Below are 23,087 nucleotides of genomic sequence, written 5' to 3'. Positions count from 1 at the left end.
AGCTGGGATTACAGGCATGTGCCACCACGCCCGGCTAATTTTGTATTTTTTTAGTAGAGACTGGGTTTCTCCATGTTGGTCAGGCTGGTTTCGAACTCCTGAACCCAGGTGATCTGCCTGCCTTGGCCTCCCAAAGTGCTGGGGTTACAGGTGTGAGCCACCACACCTGGCCCTATGTCTACTACTATTTTTGTTTTAGAAGTATTTACTGAGGACCTACTGGGTCCTGGCTAGTGTTCTAGATGCTGAGACTAGAGCAGTAAACAAAATTTGGATGCTAGAGAGGAATATATTAAAAATACAGCCAAAATGTAAAATGGTTCAGCCTCTGTGGAAAACACATCTGTGGTTTCTTAAAAAGTTAAACCAAATTACTATATAACCCAGCAACTCCATTCTTCAAAGTACTGAAAATGGATACTGAAACAAATGGTATACACATGTTCACAGCGGCATTATTCACAATAGCCCACAAGGTGGAAAGAATTCAAATGTCCATCAGTAGATGAACAGATGAGCAAAATGCTGTATATCCCTACAATGGAATATTATTTGGCCATGAATAGGAACCGCATTCTGACACATGCTATAAGATGCATGAACCTTGAAAACATCATGCTAAGTGAAAGAGGCTGGATGTAAAAGGTCATGTATTATATGATTCCATTTATATGAAAATATTCAGAATAGGTAAATCCATAGAGTCAGAAAGCAGATTGGTGGTTGCTGGGGGCTGATGGAGGGGAGATGAGGAGAGACCGTGTCATGGGTATGGGGTTTTCTTTTGGAATGATGAAAGCGTCTTGTAACTAGATAGCAGTGGTGAGTGTGCAAAATTGTGAATGGACTCAATGCCACTGAATTGTACACTGAAAATGGTTATTTTTTGGTAATGTGAATTTCACTTCAATTTAAAAAAATGGAGATTAATAAAATAATTTCTAATAATAAGAGTTAATAGGAAAATTATAAACGGTAATTAGGTGAAGGGTCAACAGGCATTGTTGGTGAAATGGTCAAAGAGGAACTCCACCAGGGGGCGACACTGAGGAGATATTGATGACCCATGGGAGAAAACCTTACAAGGATTGGGGCAGAGCTTTAACAGGCAGGAGGAAGAACAAGAACAAAGGTTGGGAGGCAGGCATGACGTGGGCCAGTTGGATGTAAACATGGTGATTAAAGGTGGATGTGACAAGAGCCCATAACGTGAGGTAGACAGGAGCTGGATCCTGGAAACTTCTCTGACAGGTCAGAAACTTGTACAAATATTTGAACTCAGATATCAGGGGAAGCCACTGGAGAGTTACAACCAGGGAACATATACTGATTTGCATTTTTAAAAATCGATGTAGGGCTGGGTATGGTGGCTCACGCCTATAATCCCAGCACTTTTGGAGGCTGAGGCAGGGGAGTCACTTGAGGTCAGGATTTCTAGACCAGCCTGGCCAATATGGCAAAACCCCATCTCTACTAAAAATACAAAAAAATTAGCTGAGCATGGTGGTGGGCACCTGTAATTCCAGTTACTCAGGAGGCTGATGCAGGAGAATCACTTGAATCTGGGAGGCGGAGGTTGCAATGAGCTGAAATTGTGCCATTGCACTCCAGCCTGGGCAACAGAGTGAGACTCTATCTAAAAAAAAAAAAACAAAAAGCAAAAAACAAAAAAACCCCGACAAAAACAAATTGGTGTAAAATTCACATAACATAAAATTAACCGTGCTGAAGTAGACAATTCAGTGGGCTTTATAGCTCATTCCCAATGTTGTGCCGCTACTCCCTCTCTTATTCCAGGATATTTTCATCAGCCCAAAAGGAGACTCTGTATTCATAGCCAGTCACCCCCCATTCCCTGTGCCCCAACCAACAACTAATCTGCTTTCCTTCTCTATGGATTTCCATATTTGGGGTGCTTTTACAGTTAATTATTTATTTTTGAGACAGGGTCTCATTCTGTTGCCCAGGCTGGAGTGCAGTGGCATGATCTTGGCTTACTGCAACCTCTGCCTCCCAGGCTCAAGCGATTCTCCCACCTCAGCCTCCCGAGCAGCTGGGACTACAAGCATGCACCACCATGCCTGGATAATTTTTTGTAGGATGGGTTTTGCCATGTTGCCCAGGCTAGTCTTGAACTCCTGAGCTCAAGCGACCCACCCACTTCGACCTCCCAAAGTGCTGGGATTACAGGTGTGCGCCACCATGCCCGGCTAATTTTGTATGATAATGGAAATTTTATTACTCCATAAAACATACCAACAATTGAGCAAAGACCATCCAAAAAATTGTTCCCATCCCCAGGACTCAAATCTCCCCACTGTCTTTCACTTTAAAGTCAGACCACAGCTGTCTTTGTACAATTTTTTTCCAACATTTAGAATTTTACCACATCTAGAAGTTCTCAGGTCAGGTGATTCTTTAAACAATCGTGCATCTCTCCACTTCCATTTACATTCCCCCATCTACTTCTGCAGATGAAGTCTCAACCATTGTCACCTCCTCCCCAGGCAACGGCAGTATGTAGGAATGTAAAACAGAGCAGCCAGTGTGGAAAATAGTTCAGCGGTTTCTAAAAAAGTTAAAGAATGATCACAGAGCCTAGCAATTCTGCTCCCAAGTAGATGCCCAAAGGAATTGAAAACAAGTGTTCAAACAAATACTCTTACAAAAATGTTCATGACAGCACTAGTTATAAAGGCCAAAAGGTGGAAACAACTCAAATGTCCATCAACAGATGAATGGATAAAGAAAATATGGTATATCAATACAATGGAATATTATTCAGCCATAAAAAGGAATGATAAACTGATACATGCTTCAATGTGGGTGAACCTTGACAACAGTCTGCTAATGGAAAGATCTCAGACACAAAGTCATATATGGTATGATGCCATTTATATAAAACATTCAGGCCAGGCAGACCACTCCATCTCAAAAAAAAAAAAAAAAAGATAAAAAAAGAAAATTTCCTTGCCAGCCAGCCTGAAAATCTCTCTTGGGGCCGAAACTGGCTTTGTTTAGGGAGAAACTTTGATGAGTATCTGGGAGGAAAATGAAAGCCTGAAGTCATCTGTCAATTAAAAACAAAGTCCAGGAAAATCAAGTTTTAATGGTATTCCAGAATTTTCCGTAGTATGGAGGAAAGAAAGAAGAGACAGGAGGTGAGAGAGGCATCCAGTGACAAAATGTGGCTGCCTGAGGGCCATTAGCTAGTGAAGAATTTCTGGTGAACTTTGTTGAATCTTCTGGCTTCAATCCTTTCCCTCTGAGAAGGTGGGGAAACTCAGTCCCAGAGCAGCAAAATGCTTGCAAAAAGAGGATAATGGCAAGCAGGGAGCAGTGGCTCATGCCTGTAATCCCAACACTTTGGGAGGCCATGACAGGCAGATCATGAAGTCAAGAGATAGAAACCATCCTGGCCAACATGGTGAAACCCCATCTCTACTAAAAATACAAAAATTAGCTGGATGTGGTGGCACGTGCCTGTAGTTCCAGCTACTCAGGAAGCTGGGGCAGGAGAATCGCTTGAACCCAGGAGGCAGACGTTGCAGTGAGCCAAAATCGTGCCACTGCACTGTCTAGCCTGGAGACAAAGAGAGACTCTGACTCAAAAAAAAAAAAAAGAGGTAATGGCAAAAACAAAAATCAAATGTCCTTTCCGCTTTTCTCCTGCTATAGAATGTTTCTGAAGCACTTCTCTAAGGAGAGACAAATGAATGCCCAAGCTATACTCTATAAATTTACACTTGCATAAAAGGAAGAAGTCATCCCTTCATTCATCCATCTATCTATCCGTCCACCCATCAATCCATTGATATATCACTTTGTCTGTCCATCCATCCATCCTTCCTTCTATCCATCCATCCATCCATCCACCCATCCATCCATCTATCCATCCGTCCATCCGTCCATCCGTCCATCCGTCCATCCATCCATCCATCCATCCGTCCATCCGTCCATCCGTCCATCCGTCCATCCATCCGTCCATCCGTCCATCCGTCCATCCGTCCATCCGTCCATTCGTCCATCCGTCCAACCATCCATCCATTTCATCATTTAATAAATATTTTAGCACTTTATGAGCTGAAGTCAGGGATTTTCATTGCAGGGCCTATAGGCCATGACCAAACATTTGAATTTTATTCTAACAGTAATGAGGTTTTATGTAAGGGTTTTAACCTGGGGGTGGCTTCATCTTATATAAGTTATAACGATTACTTTGGAATATGGAAGATGGACTGGAGGGAGCAAAAGCAGAAATCGAAAGATGTATCATCTAAATAACACAGTCCAACAATCCTGTTGCCTTCAATCACATGGGCTTCTGTGCAATTCAACAGGCACCTTTTAAAAATTTTTCAATAGATTTTTGGCGAACAGGTAGTGTTTGGTTACACGAATAGATTTTTTGTGGTGATTTCTGAGATTTTGGTGTACCCATTACCCAAGCAGTGTGCACTGTACCCAATGTGTGTAGCCTTTTATCCCTCACCCCCAACACCCTTTCCCTGAGTCCCCAAAATTCATTGTATCATTATTATGCCTTTGCATCCTCATAGCTTAGCTCCCACTTATGAGTGAGAACACACAATGTTTGGTTTTCCATTCCTGAGTTACTTCACTTAGAATAATGGTCTCCAATCCCATACAGGTTGCTGTGAATACCATCATTTCATTCATTTTTACAGCTGAGTAGTATTCCATGGCTTGTATATATATCACAATTTCTTTCTACATCACAATTTATTTATCCACTTGTTGATTGATGGGCATTTGGGCTGGTTCCATATTTTTGCAATGGCGAATTGAAACAGACACTTATTGAGCTGCTACTGAATACCAGGCCCAGACAATCTGGGTGCAGGGATGACCACTGAATGTTTCCTTCCCTCGTTGGAGCTGATACTGCAGTGGTGGATGGAGAGAAGAAAGCTGACAATTGTGACCAGGATAGGACAGCAGATACACAGATGCCAAGACAGTAAGGGTGGAGGCCTTGACAAAGTCTAATAAAGGCAGACGTAAGCCCTCCAAGGGGGGCTTCTTAGAGGAATTGGTGTTTAAGCTGAGGATATAAGGATGCCTGGGACTTGGCTGGGAAGTGCACTCTTAGCAAAGAAAACAGGGTGAGAAAAGGCACAAGGCATGACACTGCAGAGTTTCATGTAGGAAGCCACAAGAGCCCTTCAGGAATGAGGCAGAATACTACATGGGTATGTGTGCGGAGGGGTTGTGGGCAGGCATGGTGACAGCTGACCACTGGGGTCACTATGAGTAGAAAATGAGACTCGAGATACCAGAGGAGGCTAAGTCATGACAGATCATATGTGGATTACATCCTGATGGTACTGGGGAGCTACTGATTATAAAAGAGAGAGGGTATAAATCCCCCTTCCTTTGCTTCTTTCTGAGTACAGAGCCATGGTCTGAGCACATGTGGATGAGAAAGAACGTTTCAAGGCTGAGCCCTTAGGAAGCAAATTCCATATGCCATTTGTTGGTATAAGATGTTTATGTGGGGAACATATTTCCAGGTGCAATTATTTCTCTTGCAAAAACATGACCTGTTTTTCCTATTATACTTATCATCTATTTATTTTGAAGACTGAGAAAACAGACTTAAAAGATGAACAAAAATTTAAACCTGCAATTTTTTCATCTAGTGATAACTTACTATTTTATTGTATGATCTGTCATTTAAAATTACATAATCACGACTTTTCTATAAATGGGATCATAGCCTGCACACTGCTTTATTAGTTGCTTTTTTAGTTGGAAATACAGCATTCACAGCCTCTGTGTTTTCTTCCAAGGGCTGCCAAAACAAAGTGAATGGCTTAAAACAATAGACATGTATTATAGGTTTAGAGGCCAGAAGTCCAAAATCAAGGTGCTTGCAGGGCCACGTTCCTTCTAAATCCCATAGGAGAACCTTCCTGGCCTCTTCCTGGCTTCTGGTGGTCACTGGTAATCTTTGGCGCCCCTTGGCTTACAGTTGCATAACCCCAGTTTCAGCCTTTGTCACTTGACATTCTCCCTGTGGCTCTCTGTCCTCACATGGTTGTCTTCCCATGGGACATCTTTTGTGATGGTTCATGCTGCATGTCAACTTGATTAGATTGAGGGATACAAAGTATTAACCCTGGGTGTATCTGTGTGGGTGCTGCCAAAAGAGATTAACATTTGAGTCAGGGGGCAGGGGAAGGCAGACCCACCCTTAATCTGGTGGGCACAATCCATCAGCTTCCAGCAAATACAAAGTAGGCAGAAAAACTTGAAAAGGAGAGACTGGTCCAGCCTCCCAGCCTACATCTTTCTCCCATGCTGGATGCTTCCTGCCATCGAGCATCAGACTCCAAGTTCTTCAGTTTTGGGACTCGGACTGGCTCTCCTTGCTCCTCAGCCTACAGGTGGCCTATTGTGGGACTTTGTGATCGTGCAAGTTAATATTTAATAAACTTCCCTTTCTATATATTTATATATATGTGTATATATATGTGTGTGCGTGTGTGTGTGTATATATATCTCAAAAAGTTAAAGAATGATTACAGAGCCTAGCAATTCTGCTCCCAAATAGATGCCCAAAGGAATTGGAAACAAGTGTTCAAACAAATACTGTTACAAAAATGTTCATGACAGCACTAGTTATAAAGGCCAAAAGGTGGAAACAACCCAAATGTCCATCAATTTTATATATATATATATATATAAACACACACACACACACACATATCCTATTAGCACACACATATCCTATTAGTTCTGTCCCTCTAAGAGAACCCTAATACACCTTTCATATTGGACTAGGGGCCCACCTTACTCCAGAAAAATCTCATCTTCACTAAACATCTGTAGCCACCCTATTTCCATGGAAGGTCACATTTTGAAGTACCAGGGGTTAGGACTTTGTGAAAGGAAAGTATCTTGGGCCCCCAAAATCGCTAAGCTAAAAGGAAAATTCAAGCTGGAAATTGCTGAGAGCAAACCTGCCTCCCATTTTATTCAAAGTCATCTCTGTGCTCACTGAGATAGATACATATTCTGATTGCCTCCTTTGGAAAGGCTTATCAGAAACTAGAAAGGATGCAACCATTTGTCTCTCACCTACCTGTGACCTGGAAGCCCCCTCCCTGTTTTGAGTTGTCCCTTTGTCCCCGCCTTTCTGGACAGAACCAACGTACTTCTTACATATATTGACTCATATCTCCTGTCTTGCTAAAATGCATAAAACCAAGCTGTGCCCCGACCAACCTGGGCACGTGTCGTCAGGACTGCCTGAAGCTGTGTCACGGGCGCATCCTCAACCGTGGCAAAATACATTTTCAAAATTAACTGAGGCCTGTCTCAAATTTTTGGGGTTCACAACTTCGACTTTTTTTTTTTTTTTGAGATGGAGTCTCGCATTGTCGTCCAGGCTGGAGTGCAGTGGCACGACCTCAGCTCACTGCAACCTCCACCTCCCAGGTTCAGGCAATTCTCCTGCCTCACCCCCCTGAGTAGCTGGGGCTATAGGCACACACCACCAGGCCTGGCCAATTTTTTTTTTTTTTTTTTTTTTTTTTTAGTAGAGAAGGGGTTTCACCATGTTAGTCAGGCTGGTCTCGAACTCCTGACCTTGTGATCCACCCACCTCAGCCTCTCAAAGTGCTCGGATTACAGGTGTGAGGCACCACACCCAGAGGACATATCTTTTTTTTTTGATGGGGGAGACTCGATTCAACTCATAACAGCCTCACTTGCCATCTAACACTGTTTTTACTGGTTACACAATATTACATTTTGTAAATGTACAAATGTACCCGGGTCCATCTTTGTCACACTGAACAAGCAATCTGCTGCGTGTCCTTGTCCAGCCGTGTGTAGTGACAGCAGCCATCAGCCTGAGCACTGTGATGCTGGGTACCTTCCAAACTCACCCAATCTTCCGCTCCCTGCTAGTTGCTACTGACAGAAAAAGACGGTGGACTCAAGTTCTCTGAAAATCCTTTCAAACACAAGGGCAAGAGCAGAAAGGAAAACTTCACATAACCAGAAGAGTCAACGGATCAGAATTTCCCCCGGGCATTCTGGTTCATGCAGATTTGACCACATTTTGGAACAAAACCAGTTCTAAGTGGTCCACTCATCAGTTGCTCACTTGAATGCAACAATTATTATTTTTTGAGACATGTCACCAGGCTGGAGTGCAGTGGCATGATCTCAGCTCACTGCAATTTCACCTCCCGGGTTCAAGCGATTCTCCTGCCTCAGCCTCCCAAGCAGCTGGGATTACAGGCACACGCCATCAGGCCCAGCTAATTTTTGTATGTTTAGTAGAGACGGGGTTTCACCATGTTGGCCAGGATGGTCTCGATCTCCTGGCCTTGTAATCTGCCCGCCTTGGCCTCCCAAAGCGCTGGGATTACAGGCATGAGCCACCGTACCCAGCCATAACAATTATTTTATTCAACCTGCTTTATGAATGTAGGCAAAAAGCGTCCAACTCCAGTTTCCCAGGATATCACTCATTATCCTAAAAGATGTGGCAGCAGCGTAAAAAGCAAGTTTTTGTTTTAAATCTTAAAACCTCCCCTTTGTGAGAAGGAGACATTCCGCACCACGTCTTCACACACACATGGAGCAGCAGTACTTTGTGTTGCCTGTTGTGGCTGTAAAGAGGTTTTCATGCACACTGGCTCATTTGATTATCTAAGCAGTCCAGCTGGAAGGTCAGGACCATTCATACCTGAGGCTTTGGAACGTCCTGACTTGCCCAAACCTGCTCAGCTTATAACCGCCACCACCACAAATCAGGAATTCAGCCATGTGTGGATAGACAGTCTTATTCAATCTTCCCCAAAACATAAGAAAGTGCTGTGTTCTTTTCCCTTCTAGGGAAAAATCAACTAACCCTTAGGAAACACGCTACCTGACCCACGCTCAGACAGTTAGACAGTACTAGAACTGGGTCTTGAACCCACACTGCCTCCCTCCCCAGGCCATGTTTGTAACCACAAAGCTAACTTGTGCTGGGCTAAGACAGACTTTTAACTCCTTGAATCTTGACTCTTTTTGCCCCATGACCTGGTTTGGTTCAACAATGGCAATTTATCTCTATTTAAAAGCAGACGCTGGGCCAGGCATGGTAGCTCACACCTGTAATCCCAGCACTTTGAGAGGCTGAGGCAGGTGGGTCACCTGAGGTTAGGGGTTTGAGACCAGCCTGACCAACATGGGGAAACCCCGTCTCCACCAAAAATACAAAAATTAGATGGGCGTGGTGGTGGGCACCTGTAATTCCAGCTACTCGGGAGGCTGAGGCAGGAGAATAGCTTGGACTCAGTGGGAGGAGGTTGCAGTGAGCCAAGATCACACCAGTACACTCCAGCCTGGATGACAGAACAAAACTCTTTCTCAAAAAAAAAAAAGGAATGGATGCTGGCTGGGTACACTGGCTCACACCTGTAATCCCAGCAATTTGGGAGGCTGAGGTGGGTGGATCACTTGAGGTCAGGAGTTCGAGACCAGCCTGGCCAACATGGTAAAACCCCCATCTCTACTAAGATACAAAAATTAGCTGGGCATGGTGGTATGTGCCTGTAATCCCAGCTACTTGGGAGGCTAAGGTAGGAGAATTGCTTGAACCAGGACCCAGGAGGCAGAGGATACAGTGAGCTGAGATCATGCCACTGCATTCTAGCCTGGGCTACAGAGTGAGACTCCATCTTGAAATAAATAAATAAATAAGGATGCTGTAATATATACTTTTGAGAACACTGTCCCTTGCTCTATGGCTTGTGACCGGGTGCCATTTATCCTGAGAATAATATTTAACGATTTTCCAGATCATGGGGCTGAGTGCACAGTCACTTGATAGGAGGGAATCTTTACAGGGATCCACAGGGCCCCAAAGTATTTGATAACAGTTTTTGAGGGATCTATGTGTGAATGATTTTGTGAGCATGTGTGTTTTGCTGGGAGTTAGTCCACATCATTCCTCATGAGAATGTATGAGGTCCTTGGGAATCAGAAATAAACCAGAACCAACACGACTTCATCTGTGTATGGCACATTTTCGGGAAAGTGCAGTTTTTTTCTACATGAAGAAAAGTCTCTTGTCTTTTAGTATCAGTATCTCAGTGGACAGAGCACTTAAAGAGACCTCCAACCCATGCACACAGCAGGTGCTTAGGCAATTGCACCTCTTCTGTCCACTGGTCTGAAGGAGAAATAAAAGATGCATCTAGGGGCATCATCTGAACACCATCACCCAATGCCTCTGGGCTGTACCTTCAGAGTGTTCCTGGACACCCCCATCTCCACCCCACCTCCTGACCCTCCATCTCTGATGCAAGCACGTTGTTCCATGCCACCAGCAGGCCAGCGTGGTCACTGATCTCTCTGCTTTTACTCTTAGTTTTGTCTCTCCTTTGGCCTCACAGAAGCTGAAATATCTAATCCTGCCTTCCCCTTTCGGGGAAGTGCGGAAGTGTTTGTTTGTTTGTTTGTTTTTTAAGATGGAGTTTCACTCTTGTCGTCCAGGCTGGAGTACAACGTGCAATCTCAGCTCACTGCAACCTCCACCTCCTGGGGTTCAAGCTATTCTCCTGCCTCAGCCTCCCGACTAGCTGGGATTACAGGTGCACACCACCACGCCTGACTAATTTTTTGTAGCTTTAGTAGAGACAGGGTTTCACCATGTTGGCCAGGCTGGTCTCGAACTCCTGAACTCAGGTGATTCACCTGCCTCAGCCTCCCAAAGTGCTGGGATTACAGGCGTGAGCCATAAGAGGTTTCCCTGTGCCCTAGAATATAGCAGCTCATGACTACAACTGCAAGACTGAAATGACCTGCCCAGCCTTCTCCTCTCCTCTTCCTTCACTCATTCTGGCTGCACTGGCTTCTGCCCTTTGAAGGCACTGAGCTTGTTACTTCCTTGGTCTTTCCATTTTTTTTTTTTTTTTTGGCATCTTTTGTGCCTAGATCTTTGCAAGGCCACACGCTTCTTATCATTCAGCTTTCTCTAAGATGCTGCCTGCTCAGAGAAGTATCCCTGGACCTCCTTCTAAGGCAACTTGTTGACTGCTTTCCTTCACACCTTTATCGCCATTAAAATATGATCTTTTGGCCAGGCGCGGTGGCTCATGCCTGTAATCCCAGCACTTTCGGAGGCTGAGGCGGGCAGATCACAAGGTCAGGAGATTGAGACCATCCTGGCTAACACAGTGAAACCCTGCCTCCACTAAAAATACAAAAAATTACCCAGGTGTGGTGGCACATGCCTGTAGTCCTAGCTACTCGGGAGCTACTGAGGCAGGAGAATCACTCGAACCTGGGAGGCAGAGGTTGCAGTGAGCCAGATCGCCCCACTGCACTCCAGTCTGGGTGACAGACCTAGACTCTGTCAAAAACAGAACAAAACAACAAAAATGATCTTTTAAAGTTACTTATTATCTAGGATACCTGCTAGGCTGTAGGCTCTGTCTGGAAGTGTGTGAAAACTTAGGTCCTTGATAAGTATTTGCCAAGAAGGGGAAGGGATGGGTAGATGGGCTGGGCTGTCCGCAAAGTTGAAGCTCACCAGACCCCAGCTTCCTTCCTTCTGGGATGCTTGAAACAGACCAGTGTCAAAATGTCCAGCAAGGTAAATGACTCCCTGCTCCAAAGCATGGAAGGCTCATTTTCACCCCACTTAGCAGTGAATTATGTTACCTGCTGGTGAGGACACCTCCACGAGGCCCATAATTAGTTCCCTGATTATTCACAATTGAAGTGATCACGGCTAACTGATGGTGTTCCCACAAAAACCTGTAGGAGAGCCAGGCCATTTGGCAGCAACTGCGTTCCCAACAAGGCAGATCAATTTCCGTTTGATTTGTTTAAAAATAACAGATAAACAATGTGGAGCAGCTCGGAAGGTTTGGGTTCCTCCTTTCCTAAAATTTGGGGAAAGGAGGCCGTTTGAAATTACCAGTTAGGAACAAAACAGGCAGATCACATTCGCGGCTCAATCGGATTCCCCTATAATCAGAGCTAATAACTGTATTTTTCTGCTACTAAACAATTCTGTTATTTTAAAGCTAACTATACCGAGCTGGCTAAATAATACTCAGGGGCTGGCCACAGAGAAGACTCCCACTGAAATGCAGCGATGATGCCCACTTTTTCCTACTTTGTTCTAATTTTGTCCCCAGCTGATGGGTGACCTGCTGACTCTTCCTGGGAGAGAGGCTGGAGGGGTGTCCAGGGAGATTTTTTAAGAAACCTAGAATTTCACACCTTTCCCTGGAATACAAAGGGAACCAACCCATGTCTCCTCGAGGATCATGAATTTAAAAGGCTTCTCGACCTGGATTCACTCATAATCTGAGCTCTTCCTTGAACTCTGCGATTGTCCAAACATCTAAATTCTGTCCCTTTCTCAGCTAAGTCCTTCAAGGACTTCCCACTGCCATTAAGATATGCCTAAGCCACTTAGTTGGCTGGCATGGCCCTGCCTGCCGGTCTCTCACCTACTTCTCTGGCCCCAGATTCCTCCAACCACTTGCAACTCCCTTTCCTTCATGTTCCCACTATAGCGAATTATGATCTGCATGGAGCAGCATGATACAGGCCATGGACTCTGGCAGCCAGGGTGCCTGCTTCTAACTCTACCTCCACCATTTATCAGCTGTGTGACCTGGGGCAAGTCATGTGACCTCTTTGGACCTCAGTGGCCACATCTCTAACATGGGAATCACAGAAGTACTTGCCCTGTAATGTAGCTGTGACTATAGATGCATTAATGACTGCACGGTGCTGAGATGGTGGTTGGTGCAAGCCCATGCGCCTGGCAGATTGGTCGTTTGCATTACTTTTTGTTTGTTTGTTTTGTTTTTTGGAGATGGAGTTTCACTCTTGTCACCCAGGATGGAGTGCAAGGGTATGATCTCGGCTCACTGCAACCTCCGCCTCCTGAGTTCAAGCGATTCTCCTGCCTCAGCCTCCCAAGTAGCTGGGATTACAGGTACCCACCACCATGCCTGGCTAATTTTTGTATTTTAGTAGAGACAGGGTTTTGCCATGTTGGCCAGGCTAGTCTCGAACTCCTGACTTCAGGTGATCTGCCCGCCCCAGCCTCCCAAAATGCTGGGATTACAGGCCTGAGCCACTGCCCCGGGCCAGCACTACTCTTCTAAGGTGTTTTTTTTTTTTCCTCTTTGCATATGTGGTTTCCATTGTCAGGATTACTCTTTCTGTCCCTAATTCTTTGCTCTCCTATTTGACTCATCTTTTGGTATTTAGATTAGACGTGACCTCTGCCTGGAATCCTTCCAGATGCCATAGCCTTCCTCTGGAGCCAAGAGCATCCTCAACTTCCTCCATCATAGACATCTCCCTCTGTGTATTATAATTACCTATTTGTGTGTGTCTTATCGCCACCACCAGGGTTTCTCAGCCTCAGCACTACTGATCTATCAACATTTGGGGCCAGATTATTCTTGGTTGTGGGGGGCCATCCTGTGCACTCTGGGATGTTCAGCACCACCCCTGGCCTCTATACACTAGATGACGGTAGCAGCCCTCCTCAACCCCTAGCTGTGACTATCAAAAATGTCTCCAGACATGGCCTAGTGTCCCTGGGTATGGGCAGATATGAAATTGCTCCCGGTTGAGACCACTACACTAAACCATAAGCTGAGGGGACAGGAAATGTGTCTGTCTTTCTCATCCCAATTCTCTAAGCACCTAGAATAGCCCCAAGTGCTTATTTGGTCTTCAATTAATGTCTGCAGAACAGAAGAATGTGGATTCTGGGGCCGGGAGTGGTGGCTCATGCCTGTAATCCCAGCACTTTGGGAGGCCGAGGTGGGCAGATCACCTAAGGTCAGGAGTTCGAGACCAGCCCAGCCAACATGGTGAAACCCCGTCTCTGCTAAAAAAAAAAACAAAAAAACAAAAAATTAGCCAGGCATGGTGGCACATGCCTGTAATCCCAGTTAGTTGGGAGGCTGAGGCAGGAGAATCGCTTGAACCAGGGAGGTGGAGGTTGCGGTGAGCTGAGATAGTGCAATTGCACTCCAGCATGGGTAACAAGAGTGAAACTCCATCTCAAAAAAAAAAAAAAAAAAAAAAAAAAAGGAGATTCTACACTAAGCAGCAAAGCAAGTCAGGTCAAAGCGAAAAGACCTGAGTTCCCCTCCTGGATGTGCCAGTCCCTGGCTGCATGACTTGGAGAGGCCTAAGTTTGGTTCTCTGGAAGTGACTTGAATGAGCATCCTTGTGTGGTCACAGACAGCAGCGTCAGCATCACCTGGGAATTTGTTAGAAATGCTCATTCTCTGGATCCCCCAGACCAGTGAATCAGAATTGTGGGGAGGAGCTCTGAAATTTGTGTTTTGACAAGCTCTCTAGGAGTTTGATTCATCCCTCCTCAGTTCTCAGATCACCCCTGGCTGATCTTAGAATTCACCTGGAATGCTTTTTAATGAAGGATGCTTAGGAGGCTAGATTTTCCCAGTCCAAGTGCATAAGAAGCTCTGGTATTCAGGCTGGCCATCGGTGTTTTTCACCTGCTTCAGGTGATTCCAATGCACACACAGCCAGGACTGAGATGTTCTCAATACGCAGAGGCTGTTCTAAATCTCTGTGCTTCCCATGTTAAAGCTTTTGGGAACTGCATTAACTCTTTCAGTCCACCAGAGGGCCATTTACAGTGCTAGGAAAGGGACACGGTTATCATTTCACGGCCTGGGGCACATGGAGCCATAGACCATAAATACACAGGTAGAAGTAAGTGTCCAAGACCTTCCTCTCTAGCCCTACCTGGAAAAATACTAGACCGGAGTGTGAAGCATCAGAAGTGACTCTAAGGCTTGACTCATGCTCTTGCAATAACCCTGGGACAGCCAAGAGGAACAGGCCAACCTCAACCAGGATTCTCTATTTAACCCACTAGTTTTAAAAGCCATGTTCATGAATCCTCTGTATAAATTTATTTTTGAAGCCTTCTGTGTCCCTGGGTTCATGAAAGCTTTTTTGTTCAGAAGGTGGCTGAAGTTCAGTATACAGAGTAGATGTGAAGCCAGACATACCTGCGTTTCTGAGATCACTGTTTCCTTCCTCTGGACCTCAGATTTTATTATTTTAGTTTTTTTTGAGACAGTCTCGCTCTGTTGCCCAGGTTGGAGTGCAATGGCATGATCTCGGCTCACTGCAACCTCCATCTCCGGGTTCAAGTGATTCTGGTGCCTCAGCCTCCCAAGTAGCTGAGATTACATGTGCCTGACACTATACTTGGCTAATTTTTGTATTTTTAGTAGAGATGGGGTTTCACCATATTGGCCAGACTGGTTTCAAACTCCTGACCTTAGTTGATCCACCCACCTCGGCCTCCCAAAGTGCTGGGATTACAGGCATGAGCCACCGTGCCCAGCCTGGACCTCAGATTTTAAATGAGGGTAATGAAGCTTAGCTGGCTAGGTTGCGATGAGGTTCAACATAGGTGAACGGATGAAACACCAGCCTCAAACAGTCGCTTAGGAACTCTGCGGTTCTCAAAAGCACCCCGGGATGTGGTTCTCAAAAGCACCCTGAGATGCGGTTCTCAAAAGCACCCTGGGACCAGCAGCTTTGTCAGGAAACTTGCTAGAAATGCACATTTTCAGGTGTCCCCTGCCCTACCCCCGCCACAAGAAAAAATACTGAATTGGAAACTTTGGGGGTGGAGTAAATAACTTAGCCTCTCTGAGTCTCAATTTTCTCATTTCTAAAATCAGAATAATAACAGTACCTGCATCTCAGAGACCCACTGTAAGGGTTAAATGAGCTATGCACATCAACTTCTTAGCACAGTGCTGGCATACAGCAAGAGCTCAGTAAATGGTAGCTTTCACTGTTATTGCAATTATTATCATCTTCAAAGCTCCCTGCCCCATGCAAGCCTTAGAAAGAATCTTTCGTTAGAACTCTGCACAAGTATCTCTTGTTGAACTTTGCAAAATACCATATTTTGGCTCTGAATGCTCCCTGTGGACTACAACTTGCAGAGCAGGAGCTCAGTACACCAATATGCCCTGTGAATACCTCGGCCAACATTATAACTCATTCTGAGAGATGCCATCTGTGTTAGTCCGTTTTCACACGCTATGAAGAACTTCTCTGAGACTGGGTGATTTATAAAGGAAAGAGGTTTAACTGACTCAGTTCTGCATGCTTCAGGAGGCCTCAGGAAACTTACAATCGTGGCAGAAGAGGAAGCAGGCACTTTCTTCACAAGGTGGCTGGAGAGGGAGAAGCACAAAGGACTAACTTCCAAACTCTTATAAAACCATCAGATCTCATGAGACCTCACTCACTATTGTGAGAACAGCATGTGGGAGACTGCCCCTGTGATCCAGTCACCTCCCTCCCTTGACACATGGGGATTACCGGTCCCTCTCTTGACTTGTGGGGGTTACAATTTGAAATGAGATTTGGGTGGGGACACAGAGCCAAACCATATCACCATCGCTCGGAGCAATACAACTATTTACTGTAGGGTCACATTATGGATTGTGATCTATTTAGTTCTACCCAGCTGTCAGAAAGACTGGCTTTCCCTCCACCAATCAGCAACAAGCGAATGGGCTTGGGGCAAGGAAAAGAACAACAAACAAACAGCAAATAGGACCTGAAAAATATTCCACTATGGTCAGAGAAAATGAAAAAGATACTGCAGGAGGGAAACTCAGTCAGCTCTGAGTGGCCTTGCAGCAGTGACAGAGAACTTTCCAGACGAATCCATGGAGGCAGAGGGGTGTCTGATATTTGCATCTGCCAGCTGTCAGAAAGAGCTGAATTTTCAAGGTGGAAGAGAGAAAAGTGGAAGGTGGGATTGAAATTTACCTTCATGCAGGTTTCAGTAATCAGGGTGAGAAGTGGAGAATCCTCAGCTGAAGACAGTTACTTTCTGCAAAAGTGGGCTTTCCTTTCTTTCTATTTTCTTGTAACAGATTATTTCCTGCTCAACCTCCTGAGTCTCCTCCAGTGGCCCCAGCATCTAAGACCCACCTTTCCCTGAGGGCTTAATTGGTCATTAGCTAAAAAGAAGTTGAATGAAGGTGGGGCTCTCTGCAGTTATTAACGGTTGAGAATGCAAATGCCTTGAGAGGGGGGAATTTATCTGAAACATATGAGCAACAGCAAACAATGGACACTGAGGACTAAGGAATGCATGCCTCAACTAAAAGCATTTAAATTGAAACACACAATTAAAGCCAATTACATTGATAAAACTAACGAAATATGATATTAATATATAACACACATATTGCCTGTGTGACTTAACTGCGTAATAACAATAAGAATGGCAGTATGGAACTAGATTCCAGTTGCTGAGGCCTCAAAAGGGATGGATTTGATCGTACTTGTTCCCACTTCCTGGAAAGTAGTGGCTTTTCATGATCTGTCAGCTGAAGAAGCAGTGCCATGCTGCTCTAAGTGCTACTGACGGGGATTTATTCAAATGCGAATTAGACGAAGCTGGTTTGGACAGGCGATGAGTTGGGGGAAGCTGGGACATTCCCCCTGTGACAAAGTCCTTTCACAAGCAAAGACTCTCCAGCCCAACAGTGATCCCTGGGCGTTTCAAGAAATCCATTCAGCCTGAAGTCTGAATGCCAGCTCTGCTACTTTTAGCGGCATGATCTTGAACTTGTTCTTAATGTCTCTGACTCAGTTTCCCCATATGGAACACTGGGAAGATTACACTTACCTCTTGGAATTGCCATGAATCAAAGACATTGGTACTAAGTGTCCAGCAGTGTACCTGGCATACAGTAGACTTTCAACCAATAGTTCTTATTGGTACTATTATTATCATTTATTACTGCTACTACGAATACATCCCTCCAAAAATTGATCCAGGATGCGTGTGTCAAATGGCAGGGTAAATTATTGTTAAGAATGGGGAACAGCAGACTATAGAATTTTAGGAGAATGTATTATTCTTGGGAGATGCATGCTGAGGTATTAGGGGTGAAGCATCATGATATACAAAATTTACTTTCAAATGGTTCAGAAGAACATTGTGTGTGTGTGTGTGTTTGTGTGTGTGTAGAGAGAGAGAGCTCCTGAGAGAGCAGAAATTGCTGTGTCAACAATTTTGAATCTAAGGCAAAGGATATGCAGATGGTCATTATACTACACTATTCTTTCAGCCTTTGTCTGGAGCCAGGCTTCCTATGTTCAAATATTCACTCTCTCACTTACTAGCTGTATGATGACTTCTGGCAAATTAAAGAAACACTCAGTGCCTCAGTTTCACCATCTTAAGATGGGAATCATTAAAATGCCTAACTCAAAGGGCTTTTGTGAGGATGAAATGCGTCAATGTACTTAGAACCATTTATTGAATTAAGTGCTCAATGTGTGCTAACTCCATAATTAGCTGTTTGTGATTAGATATATGTATAAATAGATGGGTTGATAGAGGTGGATAATAAGATGGGGAGAGGAAGGAGGGAGAAAAACTAGAAGGAAAGGAGGGAGGAAGGAACGAAGGACAGAGGAAGGAAGGAAGGAAGGAAGGAAGGAGGGAGGGAAGGAAGGAAGGAGGGAGGGAGGAAAGAAACGAGGGAGGGAGGAAGCAAGGAAGGAAAGGAGACAGCTGGAATATCTCATCACTCAAAGTGAGTAATATTTTATTTGTAGTTTTCAGTAACCTTCAAGTTTCTGCACTTGGCATAAATCACTTTATCAATGAGGTAAACGTTATTACAAATATATATGTAAATTATATAATGCCCCTACCCAGGTTCCAGCCTGCAAACCCAGCTAGAAGACTCTGTTCTTTCCACACAGGTGTTCATCACTCCTCGTGGGCGTGGGCAGGAGCTTGGAACAGCAGAGATTTTGAGACCTGGAGTGATCCCCTGGCACACCCAGAGTAGAGGTGCCCTTGCTTCCCTTCCGTCTGCTCCTTCTCACCCGCCCTCCAAAGTCAATTTCAGTGCCATCTCACTGTCAGTGGTGCCCTTGCGGATATGGGAGTCCTGTTCGGCCGAGGATGGAGTCTCCCTAATGGTAATGCATGCAGAATAGGACTGGGACCTGGATTGCATTTTAAACACATTCCGCACCATTAGGCCGTCCTCATCATTCACAGGACTGACGGCAGAGTTGCAGGGGCCTCCAGGCCCAGCGGCAAGCTCAGCCGGTTCATCCGGTCAGGGCATCCTGCCAAGAACCTTCAGCTGTGAAGCGGCCACTCTAGGCAAGGGTGGGGAGACCTGATGAGGAGAAAGCAGCCTGATGTCTGCCTCCTGGGAATGGGAATCAAGATTAGGGGACCAAGCCCTGAGGAGCATCCCAGCCACTCTCCCGGGGGCACAGATTCTACCCATTGGAATAATAAGTGCTTTCTTTTTCACGCGCCTCTCTCCAACTTGCTCTAGCACTGCAGCCACTCTAACCTTATTTTCCTTTCTCCAACACACCTGGAATTTTCCTTACGTAGGACGCTGACACAGGCAAATCCTTCTCTCCAGAACATTTTTCCTTCTGCTGGTTCCCTTCTTGCTGTCCAACTCACCTCCCCAGGAAGCCCTCCTAGATCCCATAATATAATTATATCAAGAGGTTGTCCCTACCTCATTGTCTTTTACCTTTTATTTATTTACTTATTTATTTAGAGACAGAGTCTTGCCCTGCTGCCCAGGCTGGAGTGCAGTGGTGCAATCTTGGTTTACTGCAACCTCCGCCTCCCAGGTTCAAGCGATTCTCGTGCCTCAGCCTCACGAGTAGCACCATGCCCAGCTACTTTTTGTAGTTTTAGTAGAGATAGGTTTTCACCATGTTGGCCAGGCTGGTCTTAAACTCCTGGCCTCAAGTGATCTGCCTGCCTGGGCCTCCCAAAGCGCTGGGATTACAGGCGTGAGCCACCGCACCTGGTCTTTTATCTTGATACTTTCTTTTCCTCTGTGCCTCAGCTTCCTCCTTTGTAAGTGGGGTAACAATTGTACAGTATGTGCTCTATTTGGTCAACTTTTCTACCATGTTCTACATTCCTTTGGCTGATCAGTTGGTTCTCATGTCCTCTGTCTGGATTCAGTCAATGAGAGGCAGGCAGAGAGGAGATGGGACTATTGATTGATCCCCTGGGCTTACATGCTTACCTGTTGAGCAGCGCTGAGTTCCTCTTTTCAAGCTTTCTGATGGACAGCTGTGTTCTTGGCTCTATTAGGTTGGTGCAAAGGTAATTGTGGTCTTTGCCATTACTTTATTTATTTTTTTTGAGAAGGGGTTTCACTCTGTCGCCCAGGCTGGAGTGCAGTGGTGTGATCTCAGCTCACTGCAACCTCTGCCTCCTGGGTTCAAGTGATTCTCCTGCCTCTCGAGTAGCTGGGACTACAGGCACCCGGGATGCACTTGGCTAATTTTTGTATTTTTAGTAGAGATGGGGTTTCGCATGTTGGCCAGCCTGGTCTGGAACTCCTGACCTCAGATGATCCACCCGCCTCGGCCTCCCAAAGTGCTGGGATTACAGGCATGAGCCACCGTGCCTGGCCTTTGGCCATTACTTTTAATGAAAGTGTCCCTCCGGTGTTCCTTCAGCACCAAGGGTGGTAACAGCTCCTTGTTGTGGCCAGCACCTCAGTGCTTCACTGTCCCTTGTTGGTTTCCTTGGGCCCTGCCCACACCTTTGTAAATGGTCCCTTCACTGCACTGGCCTCAGTAATGGCTCAGACTATGTCATCTGCTACCTCCCAGGACTCTGATCCACATAATAATAGTCCCTATCTCATATGTTGTGAGGATTAAAATGATTTCAGTGCAGGATACACAGTGCTAAGATTATTTTTTGCTATTATTTTCTTTCCTCTCACTTATCACACTTTGCACTTAGTTGCAATGCTAATTTCTCACTACTTTTCCTTCTGGTTAATCGACAATTTGCATGAAGAGGGAGTCTCTGTCTGTGCCTGTTCATTCAAACTCGTGATGGTCCAGTGTTAGATGCAAAATAGGTCCTCAGAAAATATCTGATGAGTGAATAAATGAATGAGTGAAAGAATGAGGGCTGGTTTTCACTTTCCAAAGCACTTTTGTATATCATGTTGAATTGTGTGGTAGTATGCATATTTGATTGGTTTTGTTTGATAAACACAGTAATTTCACAAGGCTTTACCTATTACATTATCCTCTTTGATCCATGAAGAATAGAGTCACAATTTAATAAATAATTAGACTGAGAAGAATGGAGGGAAAAGTAGAAGGGGGAAATGCTGCCTGAGAACCTATTATGTGCTCAGATTTTCCATTAGCATTTATTTTGATTTTCACAATGGTTATTATCATAACGACAGAAGCATCATTATTCCCTAGTTTACATATGCAGAACACAGGATAGAGAACAGTTGGAAGACTCACCCGTGGTTACTGTACTAGTCAGGGTTCTCTAATGGGACAGAACTAACAGGATAGATGTATATATAAAGGGGAGTTGATTAAGGAATACTGACTCACACAATCACCAGGTGAAGTCTCACAATAGGTCATCTACAAGCTGAGGAGCAAGGAAGCCAGTCCAAGCTCCAAAACAACAAAAGGAGGGAAGCCGACAGTGCAGCCTTCAGTCTGTGGTCAAAGGTCCAAGAGTTCCAAAGCTGAAGAACCTGCAGTCTGATGTTCCAGGGCAGGAAGCATCCAGAAAGGGAGAAAGATGGAGGCTGGGAGACTCAGCCAGTCTATTCTCTCCATGTTCTTCAACCTGCTTTTATTCTGGCCGAGCTGGCAGCTGATTAGATGGTGCCCTCCCAGATTCAAGGTGGGTCTGCCTTTCCCAGTCCAGTGACTCACATCTCCTTTGGGAGCACCCTCACAGGCACACCCAGGAAAAATACTTTGCATCCTTCAATCCAATCAAGTTGACAATATTAACCATCATAGTCACCAAGCTGGAGGGTCATAGAACTGGATTCCAGACCTCGTGCGTTTCACTCAAAATGTCATGCTTTTCCCACGCAGCAGTTATCCCACTGAGAGACCCCAGAGAGTCTCTTATACATGTATGCAGGGAAAGGTATAAAAAAGTATCTGTTTGTAATAGCAAAACAAATGGCAGCAACCCCATGTGTCTATTGGGGGAGAAAGGGTAAATAAACTGAAACATTTAAACACCTAAATAGTGTGGCCATAAATGTGAATGAACTAGAGGTGCACATATCACCTGCAATAAGTGTGAAGGAAAAAGCAAATTGCCAAAAAATGCCGTAGTGTAACACCATTTTATATCAAGGTTTACAAATATACAAAACACTGCTATGGTTGGGAACGGTGGCTCATGCCTGTAATTCCCGCACTTTGGGAGGCTGACGCAGGCAAATCGTTTGAACCCAGGGGTTTGAGACCAGCCTGGGCTACATGGTGAAACCCTGTTTCTTCAAAAAATACAAAAAAAAATTAGCCGGGCATGGTGGTGCGTGCCTGTGGTCCCAACTGCTCAGGAGGCTGAAGTGGGAGGATCGATTAAGCCCAGGAGATCAAGACTGCAGTGAGCTGAGGTGACACCACTGTACTCCAGCCTGGGCAATGGAGTAAGCCCCCATCTCAAAACGAAAGCAAAAACAAACACAAAGCACTACTGTGCTTTATTTAAGGATACAACTATGTCATTACAAAGTGCTCACATTCAAGAAATCACATACACCAAATTCAAAATTGTAGTAGAAGGGATTGGATGATACTTTAGGGGAATGACTTAGGGGTCTCCGTGGTTCCTGTGATGTTTTTCTTAAGCAGGGAGGGGGTTTGTTATATTATTTTATACTTTTTCTTCTTAACAGAAATGTTTCATTTATGAAAAAGTGGTACCTTGCCTAAGGACACCCAGCTGGTTAAGGATGGAGCTGGACATGTACATAAGCCTTGCGACTCCTGGCACACTGCTCTTTCCCCTACAGTGAGCTGTCCAAAAACAGGGTAATTATCTCCCTTGTGCAACTTGGGAAGAGGTGAAACGCAATGTTGAGTAACCCTTCCTTGCTTCCTTCCTTCCCTGATTACAGACTTTCCAACACCCCGGATACCTTCTTTCAAGTTGTTCGTGTTGCCTGCCTCTCAGAGTATAGTTTGGTTTCTGCACAGCT

The sequence above is a fragment of the Pongo pygmaeus genome, chromosome 18 (genome assembly GCF_028885625.2).
Source record: "Pongo pygmaeus isolate AG05252 chromosome 18, NHGRI_mPonPyg2-v2.0_pri, whole genome shotgun sequence".
Lineage (NCBI taxonomy): Eukaryota > Metazoa > Chordata > Mammalia > Primates > Hominidae > Pongo > Pongo pygmaeus.
The sequence above is the reverse complement of the archived record's forward strand: the minus strand, read 5'-3'. Positions refer to the sequence as shown.